The following is a 12,800-nucleotide window of genomic DNA, read 5'->3' as shown; positions in this document are numbered from 1 at the left end:
ATGTCCCGGATTTTTGTGGCTGACCCGGTTTTGGCCATCAGAGCAGGGGGGGCAGCAGAGAGCAAGAATGCAGGCAGAGAGGAGAGAAGGAACAGAGCGGAGGCCGGTCTGACTGCAGAGGGTGGGGGCGGGGTTAGCTGCAGAGGGTGGGGGCGGGGTCTGACTGCAGAGGGTGGGGGCGGGGTTAGTGACAGCGGAGCCTCAGCAGTGGGAGCCTGAAGTGAGGTGCCTGCTGCCAGGGCCCAAGATGGCTCCCCCCATGCTCCACAGTGAAAGGTAGGACACCCCTCCCACCCCTGCGGCTGCTCCTCAGAGCTGGTGTGTGTCAGTCAGTCTTTGTGTATGGTGTGTGTGTGTGTGTGTGTGTGTCAGTCAGTGGCTGTGTCAGTCAGTGGCTGTGTGTGTGTGTGTGTGTGTGTGTGTGTGTGTGTGTGTGTGTGTGTGTGTCTGGGCAGGTCAGGTCAGTGGCTGTGTGTGTCTGGGCTGGTCAGTGTCTGTGTGGCTGTGTGTGTGTCTGCAGGTCTGTCTGTGCAGGTCAGTGGCTGTGTGGGTCTGTCAGCAGGTCAGTGGCTGTGTGTGTCTGTCAGCAGGTCAGTGGCTGTGTGTGTCTAGGCAGGTCAGTGGCTGTGTGTGTGTGTCTGGGCAGGTCAGTGGCTGTGTGTGTGGGGGGGGGGGCAGGTCAGTGGCTGTGTGTGTGTGTGTGTGTCTGGGCAGGTCTGTGGCTGTGTGAGTGTCTGGGGAGGTCAGTGGCAGTGTGTCTGTGCTAGTTTCGCTGTGTGTGAGTGTGAGGGAGGGTCTGTGTCTGTCTGTGCAGGTCAGAGAGAAAATGGGGGGGCTAGAGAGAATGGAGGAGGGTGGAGAGAGAGAATTGATGAGGGAGGGGGAGAGAGAATAGGAGGGGAGTGAGAGAGATGATGGAGGAGCGGAGGAAGAGAGAGAATGGGGGGGGGAGGGAGAGAATGGGGGGGTGGGGAGGGAGAGAATGGGGGGAAGGGGAGGGAGAGATTGGTTGGAAAGGGGAGGAAAAGGAGAGAATGGGGGGTGGGGAGGGAAGGGAGAGAGAGAATGGGGATGGGAGAGAGAGAGAGAATGGGGGGAGGGGGAGAGAAAAGGGGGCAAGGTAGAGAGAGAATGGGAAGATTAGATAAATATAATGATAATATTCATTTTTTATTTATTTTTTAACTTTTTTTGACATTTTTATTGGGGGGTGGGGGTTGTGTGTCTGAAAGCAAATAGGTTATTGATACCTCATTTAACCCCTGTGCTGCCGGATGGCACGGCAACACACTGCTGCACGGTTTCTTTATGTTTCCTTATACACCATTCTGGGGTTACATTAGATTTGTGTCATTTAATAATTATAATTTTTTTTTTTTGTTTCAATTTTTTTATTGTTTTTTGAAAGAATGACATCTTATGACAAGTTTTAACAAACAGCTAACAACTATAACTTCAGACTTTAACGCAAAATTCAATAATAAACATTCCATGACCTCGTACATTGCATTTTGTTGTCTTCATTTCTTACATAATTAGTTTCTGAATGTTGAATTTTACAGACTTTTTCTTATTTTCATCTGTTTTTTTTCCCCCCCTTTATACTACATATTGGGGAAGCCGCCGCTTCCAGTCATTTCTCTCTTAGGCTAAGGCCCCGTTGGACGCGTCCGCACGGCTGTCTTGCTTGCTGGCGGCGCGTGCAACTCACTGCACCGCAATCTGCGGTCTGCAGGAAACTATTTTCGGATCGGGTGGGCGGGGCCATGACGAGGGGGGCCGCGGCCATGACGTGTGTCCGTGTGCTGGAGTGACATATCTCCAGTTTAATCGGGTGCTGTAAAGTCCCGTCCGGTCCACCGCCCCCCCCCCTCTCCCCCCTCAGTTTGCCCTGAAGCGGGGCCCCTTCCCCCAGGCCCTGCATGTAAATGAGTGTGAGGACAGTGTAAATACATGTGTCCCGCTCCCCGCAGCCTCCCTGCTCCCCTCCTCCTCCTCTCCTCATTGCCAGGGGTTCCCCCGTGCATCTGCTTACACTGCAGAGAGTCAAAAAGCCGGCAAAAAAAAAAAAAAGAGGCCGCCTCCCTACGAGCTCCTTCCCTGCTCCACCTCCTCATTGGCTCATACGCGCACCACGTGACGCGTCAACGCTCCAGAACACCTTCTTCTGGTAGCGCTGGCCGGCTGACGCGTCACAGCACGTAGTGAGCCGCGGAGGGAGGAGGCAGCGGGGACCAATGGATTGCAGGTAAGGGGCTGGTGGCGCACGCGGCCGCACGCACCACCGGACGCAGCGGGACCGAGCCCCAAGAGAGATTCCAGAATAGTAAGGAGAAAAGTAAGAAGGAAGAGGGTGGGTAGGGAAGAAAGAAGGAGCAAGAGAGGGGGGGGGAGGGGTGGGGAGAGGGAGGGGGTTGGGAACTTATTGTTTCCGGAATTATATGACCCGTTAATTCCTTTACTAATTGTCTGGCCAAACTGACCAAACCTTGTGGAACTTATCCACTCTTTCGCTCAACTGTGCCGAGAGGAGTTCCATCAGTCTTACATCTCTGATACGTCTCAGTACTGTCTGCTTGGAAGGGGTGTTTATTTTTTTTTCCATGCTGCGGCAATCGAGCAGCGAGCCGCTGTTAGGACGTGACTTATCATTTTATTCTCGTGGGATTGTATGCCCTCTATTGGTTTAGACAGCACCAGGGTCAGTGGATCAACCTCTATCTCCACCCCCAGGAGTTCTCGTATCATAGTTTGTATCATGGTCCAGAACCCCTGAATTTTTGGACATTCCCACCAGATGTGAGCCATACAGTATCTCCTCTGAGCCCGCATCCTCTCCAGCACAAATCTGAGGATCCGGGGAAAATCTGGCTCAGCCTACTCGGGGTTAGGTACCAATGGAAAATAATTTTATATATGTTTTCTTTTATTGTGGTGCAAATTGACGTTTGAGACGCTGCTTCCCAAATATCCTCCCAGTCTTCCCTATCTATATCTAAATTCAAGTCTGCTGCCCATTTTAGCATGTAGCTGTGGTTAGAGTGAGTAGCTTTAACCGCCAGTCCCAGATAGACCTCTGAAATCAGGCCTTTGCAATAATAGCCTCTTCTGCATATTTTCTCAAATCTCATTTTTTTAATAGTCATTTGTTGTATTAATAAAAAAAAAATTGTGGCCCAGTTTTTCATTTTCAAAATCTGGTCACCCTATGAATACGGCGTCCATTTGGGGATTAAAGATGACAATTAATATTACCCAGTTCAGTGGTGTACCCCCCACACCCCACCCCCTGCAGCTGCTCCTCAGAGCTGGTGTGTGTCAGTTAGTCTTTGTGCATGGTGTGGGTGTGTGTCAGTCAGTGGCTGTGTGTGTGTGTCAATCAGTGGCTCTGTGTGTCAGTCAGTGGCTGTGTGTGTGTAGCTGTGTGTGTGTCAGTCAGTGGCTGTGTGTGTCAGTGGCTGTGTGTGTGTGTGTGTGTCAGTGGCTGTGTATGTGTCTGGGCAGGTCAGTGGCTGTGCGTGTGTGTGTGTGTGTGTCTGGGCGGGTCAGTGGCTGTGTGTGTGTCTGTGCAGGTCAGTGGCTGTGTGTGTCTGCAGGTCTGTCTGTGCAGGTCAGTGACTGTGTGGGTCTGTCTGCAGGTCAGTGGCTGTGGGTGTGTCTGGGCAGGTCAGTGGCTGTGTGTCTGTGCTGGTCTGTCTGTGTGTGTGTGAGTGTCTGTGCAGGTCAGTGTCTGTGTGTCTGTGCAGGTCAGAGAGAGAATGGGTGGCTAGAGAGAATGGAGGAGGGTGGAGAGAGAGAATGGATGAGGGAGGGGGAGAGAGAATAGGAGGGGATTGAGAGAGAGATGATGGAGGAGCGGAGGAAGAGAGAATGGGGGGGTGGGAAGGGAGAGAATGGGGGGGGGGGATGGGAGAGAATGGGAGGGTGGGAAGGGGGGATGGGGAGAGAATGGGGGGGGGGGTGGGGAGAGAATGGGGGAAGGGAAAGGAGAGATTGGGTGGGAAGGGGGAGGAAAAGGAGAGAATGGGAGAGGGAGAATGGGGGAGGGAAGGGAGAGTTGGAAGAGTTAGAATGAATAATACAGCATCAATGGTGACACTATTAGATCAATATAATTATAATATTCATTTTTTAGTAATGTCATTTGTTTATTAATAAAAACAAAATTGTGTCCTGGTTTTTCATTTTCAAAATCTGGTCACCCTATGAATAGGACGTTCAATTGGGGATTAAAGGTGACAATTAATATTACCCGGTTCAGTGGTGTAGCTAGACATGTGCAGGCCCCCAGACAAAAAAATTTCAGGCCCCCCTCATGTCTCTATCTGTCTTTGCTCGCTCTCTCTCTTTCTCTTTTCTCTCTCTATCTCTCTCTGTCTTTGCTCTCTCTCTCTCTCTCTCTCTCTTTGCTCTCTCTCTCTCTTTGCTCTCTCTCCCTCTTTGCTCTCTCTCTCTCTCCCTCTTTGCTCTCTCTCTCCTTCCTCTCTCTCTATGTTCTCTGCTCTCTCTATGTTCTCTGCTCTCCCTCTTATGTATTTCTCTATTGTACTTCATTTTCTCTTTGTGTCTCTTCTTTTCTGTCTTCTTCCCTTTCATGTCTGTTTTTACCCCTGTGATTTAACCCTTCCCTCCCCCTCATCTTTCCCAGCCTGTCCCCCAGGCTGCAGCTCCAGCCCCACGCTGCTCTACTTAAGGTCCCGCCCCCTTACCGAGGCTCTGCAGAGGAAGGAATTTCCCTCTGTCCTTCCTACTGCATCCCAGAGCCCCGCCCCCTGACCCAGGCCCTGCCCACCTGCAGAGGAAAGAATTTCCCTCTGTGCTTCCTGCATCATAGGGCCCCGCCCCCTGACCCTGGCCCCGCCCACCTGCAGAGTAAAGATTTCCCTCTGTGCTTCTTGCATTATGGGGCCACAATTTGCCGCTGACAGACGGAGGAAAGCGGGCCCCCAAGAGTGCTGGCCCCCCGGCTGCCCAGGCTATAAGCTATGCCCCTGACTAGGTTTTCTTCCTATTTCTGATTGGAACCCAGAAGTTTTTTTTCCCATGGTATTCTGGTGGCTCTATATTTGTTTCTCTGTAATACTAGGGTTGTAACCTTGATTTATTTTAGTCCTTCCTGACTGTATAAACTTGCTTGCTGGTCCTTGTCTGTAATATCTGAGCAAATGTGGTTGTATCTAATGGCTTTGCTATAAATATGAGAGTATATTGTTTGTCTGGGGTGGAAACTGTCATATAAAAGTTGGTCAGAGTTAGTTAAACCAAGGGTGATCAAAGTGGGGGGGTCGCGAGATTCGCTGCATGGGGCAGGTGTATTACAGATGCCCCGCGTGCTTCCCGAAGGCATTTAAATTAATGCCGGAGGAGCTGCAAGGCCTCTGTAAACTTCTCCGTACCTTGGTTCAGGCACGCCTGGTGACGCATCGCCATGGCAATGCAGTCAAATGATGCCGCGGGGTCATGTGACGTCGCGTTGCCGCGGCAACATCACATCATGATGCCAGAACCAAGATAAGCAGAGGGGGACAGCCGGCAGGGGTGTGCAGGGAAAAAAGATTGCACTCCCCTTAGTTAAACCTTTTGTGGAATTGGATGAGATCCAGGATGTCATCTATGTACAGAGGCCTTGCAGGATGTCATCTATGTAATGTAAATATTTTTCTGACTTTGCCATAAACAGGTTTGTATATTAGGGTGTATACAGGGTGACCTGGCAGAGTGTAAGCCCCGCTGAGTTCTTCTTGGTGACAGTGATGTCACAGTAGGATAGTGAAGGGAAAGTGTCTGGACCGTAGGTCCCAGGACGAATCACTGTGGAGGGACCTCATTGTATATAGTGTAAATAGGTTTAGTGTCTAGATCATTCTATAATAGGGCAGGGATCCTTTTTCTTGTTTTGTAGTTAGGGACAGTGCCCTTCTCATCTAGTGTCCATATAAATGGCTCATCCCTACTATCCTGGTTCACATAGAGGAAGCCTATGCCTAGGTGGGGTTCCCCAAGCCGTAACCTCAAGGCATACCGGGATCAGCCCAACTGGAGCGTCTCTAACTAACTCTTATCCAGAAGGCCGCGAGGTGGCATTTACAACCAGAGACAGGGAAACTGAGAACAGCACGAGAGGTGTTAGCAAAGGCCCAGAAGGGACCCCCAAGGGATGAAGAATTACAGACATTATACAGAAAAGGGATTAGGACGCCCATCATTGCATTTTCAAAGCCCAGTGTCCACAATTTCAGCACCCTGACAAGGTAACAAAGACTGAGCAAGCCATGTAAATCGTCACTTGATGTAACCTCCTTAGGAGCCAGGCAAGGAGGGTTACATGTATGTGTTTCTTCGTTTTATCTAGAATAGTGGATGTTACTCTGTCTAAAGGTTTCCATATATACATGTCAAGTTCAAGTGTAGGGTTAAGTTCTGGTGAAGGAGTCCTGTTAGATTTGCTCTTTGCCGTGATATATCCTTGTTCCATGGTGTTGTTGAGTTCATTGTTTGTCATGGAAGAATTCCTTAAGGCATACTTTCCTAATTCTTCCATGTCACAGAAGAGTTTTATTTTATCATAGCTTTTGTGGGGCAGAAGGTCCATTAGATAGTACATGGAGTACGTCTTTCCTTGGTTTGTGCATGGAGAGGTTCACAATACACGGGATTTACCCTTTAACTCATTAAACATGTCACTGTCGACGTATCGGAAGGGTCTGATCTCAGAAATATACAAGGGGTTAGCACGATCCTTGGCTCCCGTCAACCATAGCTACATGCTAAAATGGACTGAAGACCTCAATCTAGAAATAGACAGAGATGACTGGGAGGACATTTGGAAAGCTGCAGCTAAAACGTCAATTTGCACCACTATCAAAGAGAATATCTACAAAATTCTGTTCCATTGGTACCTCACCCTGAGTAGGCTGAGCCAGGTCTTCCCTGTCTATCTGACCTCTGCTGGAGGCGTTGTGGCCAGAAGGGAGACCTGGCACATATTTGGTGGAAGTGCCCGGGTATACGGCCGTTCTGGAGTATGATACACTCTTTAGTAGAGGAGACAGTGGGAATGGCGGTTCCGTTGGTCCCATTGACATTTCTGCTCGCAAAACCCATGGAGGATCTCCCTGCCACATCCAGAAAACTGGTCTTGTTAATTTTGACAGCGGCTCGCTGCTCAATCGCAACAAAATGGAAGAAGATCAAACCGCCTAGTAGACAAATGGTGCTAGCCCGAATAAGTGAGGTCCGATCAATGGAGCTACTATCGGCTCTTCTGAAACAAAATGTAGATAATTTCAACAAAATCTGGGACGGTGGCCCTACGGTTAAAATCAAGAACGAAGACCAATACTGGCGTCAAGAGACGTTCAAGCGCTGGTCCTGGGTAGGACCTCCCTCTCACCACCCACCCTCCCTCCCCTCTAGCCCCTCCCTCCCCTCTAGCCCCTCCCTCCCCTCTACCCTTCCCTCCCCCCCCTCTTATCTGCTTCGTACCCTCCCCTTTCTTTGTCTTCTTTCCTTTATCCCCTCTTTCTATTTTAATTATGGGAAAATGATGGGCCTGCTCCTGGGGTGCTCACCCTCCCGGCTGGGGGAGTGAAGCCTTTAAGAACAAGAGGAGTGAACATGGCGTCTGATAAGCCCGAGTTATATGTACTCCTTTCGACGTTCTACTCAGTACTGTATATGTCTATCTACATCAGTGTAACACTCGGCCTGCCCACAAGCCAGACGAAACCCCGGGACTGAGGTGGAAAGTAGTAATGCCACACACCTAGCAGTAAACGGGGGCACGGCCGGAGTGTGGAAGTAGTGTAGATGGTCCGGGTAACAAAAATAGAAAGGGTACCGTACTTGCCAACTCCAGCGGTGGAAGGTAAGGTCCGTAAAATGGTGGTCATGGAATGGAGAGAGCAGAGTAGTAGAGTGTCCGTAAGCCTGGTTCGTGGAGTGGAGAGAGCAGCGTAGTAGATTGTCCGTAAGCCGTGTCCAGGGGATATAGAAGTCTGCAAGGTAGAAAGTTCAACGCCAATTCCAAGGTGTTCCAGAGAGCAGCGTAAACGAAGTCCAAAGCCAAAGGTCAAAATCCAAGGAGGTCAGCAGAATATCCAGGGACAGGAACTGAAAGACAAAAGGGGCCAGGCAACAGCAGAAAGCACCAAGGTACAGAAGCTACGCAGAGCAAAGAGGAAATGGTGAGGGGAGACTAAATAGGGGGCTGGGACCTATCAGAGGAAGGGGTGGAACGGAGGAGTGGCCCGAGGGAAGACCTGATAAGGGAGAAGTGTCTGGGAGGCTGGGACCTATCAGAGCAAGGGGAGGGATGGAGGAGCGGCCCGATGGAGGACCTGATAGGGGAGTGGTGCCTGGGCAGCTGGGACCTGTCAGAGCAAGCGGAGGAGCGGCCCGGGGAAGGGCCTGATAGGAGAGAAGGGCCTGGGGGCGGACCTGATGGAGCAGGGGCACGGAAGCGCGTGATGCGTGCGCCGAGTCAGAGGAGGCGTGGAGTCAGGCGCCCGGCGCCAGCAAATTGAAACCTGTGTCCGCGCGCGCCTTTAGAGGTGACGCGCGCGACCCAGAAGTGTGGGATCAGCCGTGGAGGGGACAGCAAGGAGTGAGGCACGCTGCCAGAGAGCCTGGGCAGCATGGACCAAAGGTAAGGAGGCGCTGGAAGCGGGTGTACCCGCAGCACGGATCCTTACAGTACCCCCCCTCGAGGGTCGGACTCCGGACGAACCATCCAAGGTCTGAGGGGAAATTTTTGGTGGAATCGTTTGAGTAAAGATGGGGCGTGAAGATCCGCATGCGAGACCCAAGAACGATCCTGTGGTCCGTATCCCTTCCAGTGAACCAAAAATTGGAGCTTGCCCATGGAGATGCGAGAGTCAATGATGGACTGGATTTCGAACTCCTGTTGTCCTGGTACAATGGGGGCAGGAGGCCGAAGAGAAGGATGAGCGAATCGTTTGCCTTGGATAAACGGTTTCAACAGAGAGCCATGGAAGACGGGTGAAATTTTCATAGAGGGAGGCAAGCGAAGCTGATAGGCCACAGGATTAATTTGTCTCAGAATAAAGAAAGGAGACAGTTTAGGGGTTGGGGCCTTCAGATTGATATTTTTAGAAGAAAGCCAAACCTTATCTCCAGGTAAGAAGTTATGGGCCTCCCGACGAAGCTTATCTGCTTGTCTCTTCTGTCTTAGCACGGACTCTTGTAAAACTGTTTGAATCTTCGTTATTGACTCCTGTAGGGTGGATACCCTATCATCTGCTGCAGGAACTCCGGACCTGGGAGAATGCATGGGAAGACGGGTAGGATGAAATCCGTAGTTTACAAAAAACGGTGATTCTTGACTGGACTCGTTTTTTAGAGAGTTAATCGCAAATTCTGCCCAAGAAAGTAACTCTGCTCAATTATCCTGAGAATCGGAAGAAAAACAACACAAATACTGTTCAAGGGACTGGTTCATGCGTTCAGTCTGCCCATTCGTTTGGGGGTGGTAGCCTGAGGAAAAAAGAAGGGTAATGCCCAACCTCTGAGAAAATGCACGCCAGAATTTAGAAACAAATTGAGTACCCCGATCCGAGACAATGGACCACAGGACGCCATGAATACGGAAAATTTATTTTACAAAGATATCCGCCAAAGTACTGGAATTGGGTAGACCCTTGAGGGAAACAAAATGAGCTTGTTTGGAGAATCTGTCAACAATTACAAGAATAGTAGTCATACCATTAGACGGGGGAAGATCCATGATTAAGTCCATGGCAATGTGACTCCAAGGAAGGTCTGGGACCGGGAGAGGTTGTAGAAGACCAGAAGGCTTTTGACGGACAGATTTATTTTGTGCGCAGACTGGGCAAGAGGAGGTGAACGCTCTAATGTCCTTTATCATATTGGGCCACCAGAAGGTTCGCCGAATCAGATCCGTAGTCTTCTTAAACCCGGGATGGCCGGCAGATCTGGAGGAGTGACCCCATTCAAGAATTTTGAGATGAAAACGTGGGGCTGCATAAAGACGACCATCAGATACGTCTAGCCCTTCGGGAACCTGTGCTTGAGACTCCAAAATCTTATCCAGTATGTCAAAGGAGGTGAAGATTCCAAAAGCCAGGGTGTGCAGCGCACAGCAAAGATAGAGAGAGCAGGTCTTGCAATAACAGTCCTTTATTGATGGATCATATGGATGTGGGACAGCAGCAAAACTTCAACGCGTTTCGTTCAGAGAACTTTATCAAGACTTCTTGATAAAGTTCTCTGAACGAAACGCGTTGAAGTTTTGCTGCTGTCCCACATCCATATGATCCATCAATAAAGGACTGTTATTGCAAGACCTGCTCTCTCTATCTTTGCTGTGCGCTGCACACCCTGGCTTTTGGAATCTTTATCCCACTTCAGCTGCACGCTCTGGAAGGGAGACTCTGGGAAGAAGCAATATCGTGAGTACATTACCTGGGGCTAACCCAATGAGAAAGGGGGGGTTTCTCTGGACAACCCACCCCAACCTTCAGGGTACCTTATGCCCTCTTAAGGCTTAGTACTGCTACTTTTACTCATTATACCCAGTTTATGCTCCCTTCCATCACATACGGTCCCAGCACTTTCTGAGCACCATCCCACAAACAAACTATGTCAAAGGAGGTGGCAGAGATAAACAATTGGGGGGACAGAATACTCTCCGGGACTTCCTGTGACTTCTCCTCAGTGATAAACTGACGGGACAACGCATCCGCTTTGATATTCTTTGTCCCAGGAATATAAGAGATGATAAATTTAAACCTTGAGAAGAACAACGCCCAACGAGCTTGACGGGGCCCAAGACGACGAGCACCTTCAATGTAAGAAAGGTTTTTGTGGTCTGTCAGGATCAGAATGGGTTCCTTGGTTCATTCCAGAAGATGTCTCCACTCTTGTAATGCCATCTTGATGGCCAACAACTCCCTATTCCTCACGTCATAATTTCTTTCTGCTGAAGAATTTTTTTTCGAAAAAATACCCACCGGGGTGGAGTTTATCTTCGGGGGTGATTCTTTAAGAGAACCGCACCGGCTCCCACGTCGGAGGCGTCAATTTCCAAGGTAAAGGGGAGGGTGGGGACGGGATGTCGCAGAATGGGAGCCGAGACAAAGGCTCTTTTAAGAGACTCAAAGGCCCTGCTGGCCTCCAATGGCCATGAGGAAGGATCGGCCCCTTTTTTGGTAAGGGCCGTAATGGGTGTTACCAAGGTAGAAAAACCAGCAATAAATTTCCTATAATAATTTGCGAATCCAAGGAAACGCTAAATCGACTTTAAAGAGTTAGGCTGTGGCCATTCGAGTACAGAATTGAGCTTCTCCGGATCCATGGTGAACCCTTGATCCGAGACAATGTATCCCAAAAAGGTAGTAGAGGATTGGTGAAAGACACACTTCTCCATCTTGGCGTAGAGCTTGTTGGCCCGTAAATGAGAAAGCACCATCTTGGTATGGAGAATGTGTTCCTCGAGGGTTTTGGAAAAAATAAGGATATCATCCAAGTAAAATCACACAAGAATTCAATAGATCACGAAAAACCTTGTTCATAAAGTCTTGGTAGACTGCAGGGGCATTGCACAACCCAAACAGCATCACCAGGTGCTCATAGTGATCGCTGCGCGTGTTGAACGCGGTCTTCCACTCGTCTCCACTGCGGATGCGAATCAGGTTATATGCCCCCCGTAAACAAGTTTAGAGAAAATCGTTGCGCCTTGTAGCCTATCGAAGAGCTCTGGGATAAGAGGCAACGGGTAGCGATTTTTGATGATAATCTTGTTTAGGCCACGGAAATCGATGCACGGGCGAAGCGTCCCATTTTTCTTTTTTACAAAAAAGAGTCCTGCTCCGGCGGGAGAAGTAGATTTCCGGATGAAGCCTTTTTGAAGGTTTTCTGTGATATACTCGGACATGGCCTCCGTCTCAGGCAGAGATAATGGATATGACCTGGCTTTAGGAAAAGGAGCACCCGGAATTAAGTCAATTGGGCAGTCGAAAGGGCAATAAGGGGGTAGCTGTTCGGATTTGGCCTTACTGAAAACATCCAGGAACTCCGAATAGACGTCCGGCAGAGTGGCGTCTTGCGGGGGACAGGTTTCCAAGACGGCCAATACCGCAGCGGACGGAGAAGACGATTCCACCTGGGAGGATCTCCATTGAACGGGGAATTTGGCAGTCCAATCGATGATGAGATTGTGTAGTTGCAGCCATGGTAAACCCAGGATGATTTGAACCGAAGGGGAATGGATGACATCAAAAGAAATGAGTTCAAAATGTCCATCATTCATAGAAATTTCAATAGGAAGTGTCTCCAAGGAAATAAAAGCTGGCTGCAGGGGTCGACCATCGATAGCCTCCAATCCGACCGGAAAGGCCTTCTCCCGGAGTGGAATGTTGTGCTGGATAGCAAACGCCTGATTTATGAAATTCCCTCCGGATCCAGAATCAAGGAAGGCGAGAGCGGGTGTTTGAATGCTGGCATACTTAAGGAAGACAGGCAGTAAGATGCATTTGGGAAGACCCCGTGCGGGAGAGGGAAAAGAAGAGATGGTACCCAGTGAGATTCTCTCATACCTCACTGGGCGTTTGGCGTTTCACGACCTCGAGGGACAACGCGGCAGGATGTGCCCGGGAGATCCACAATAGAAGCACAGGCCCTCGTTTCTCTGACGTAGTTGCTCCGTTGAAGGAAGTTGATGAGTGCCCAGTTGCATAGGTTCCGGAGCGTCCAATGCTGGTAGAACAAGAGCAGGAGACCTGGAATTAGAAGACATGGAAACAGAAGTACGAGGACGTTGA

The 12,800-nt window shown here is 49.8% G+C and overlaps 1 protein-coding gene across 7 annotated transcripts in view; it reads left to right on the top strand.

The window, feature by feature from the left end:
• CDHR5 (cadherin related family member 5) overlaps positions 1–12,800 on the top strand; it is a 78,202-nt gene that overhangs the window by 53,649 nt on the left and 11,753 nt on the right. The window lies entirely within an intron of this gene.

Source organism: Ascaphus truei, chromosome 12, assembly GCF_040206685.1.
Source record: "Ascaphus truei isolate aAscTru1 chromosome 12, aAscTru1.hap1, whole genome shotgun sequence".
NCBI lineage: Eukaryota > Metazoa > Chordata > Amphibia > Anura > Ascaphidae > Ascaphus > Ascaphus truei.
Note: the sequence above shows the minus strand (reverse complement) of the source record. Positions and strands in the feature narration are given on the sequence as shown.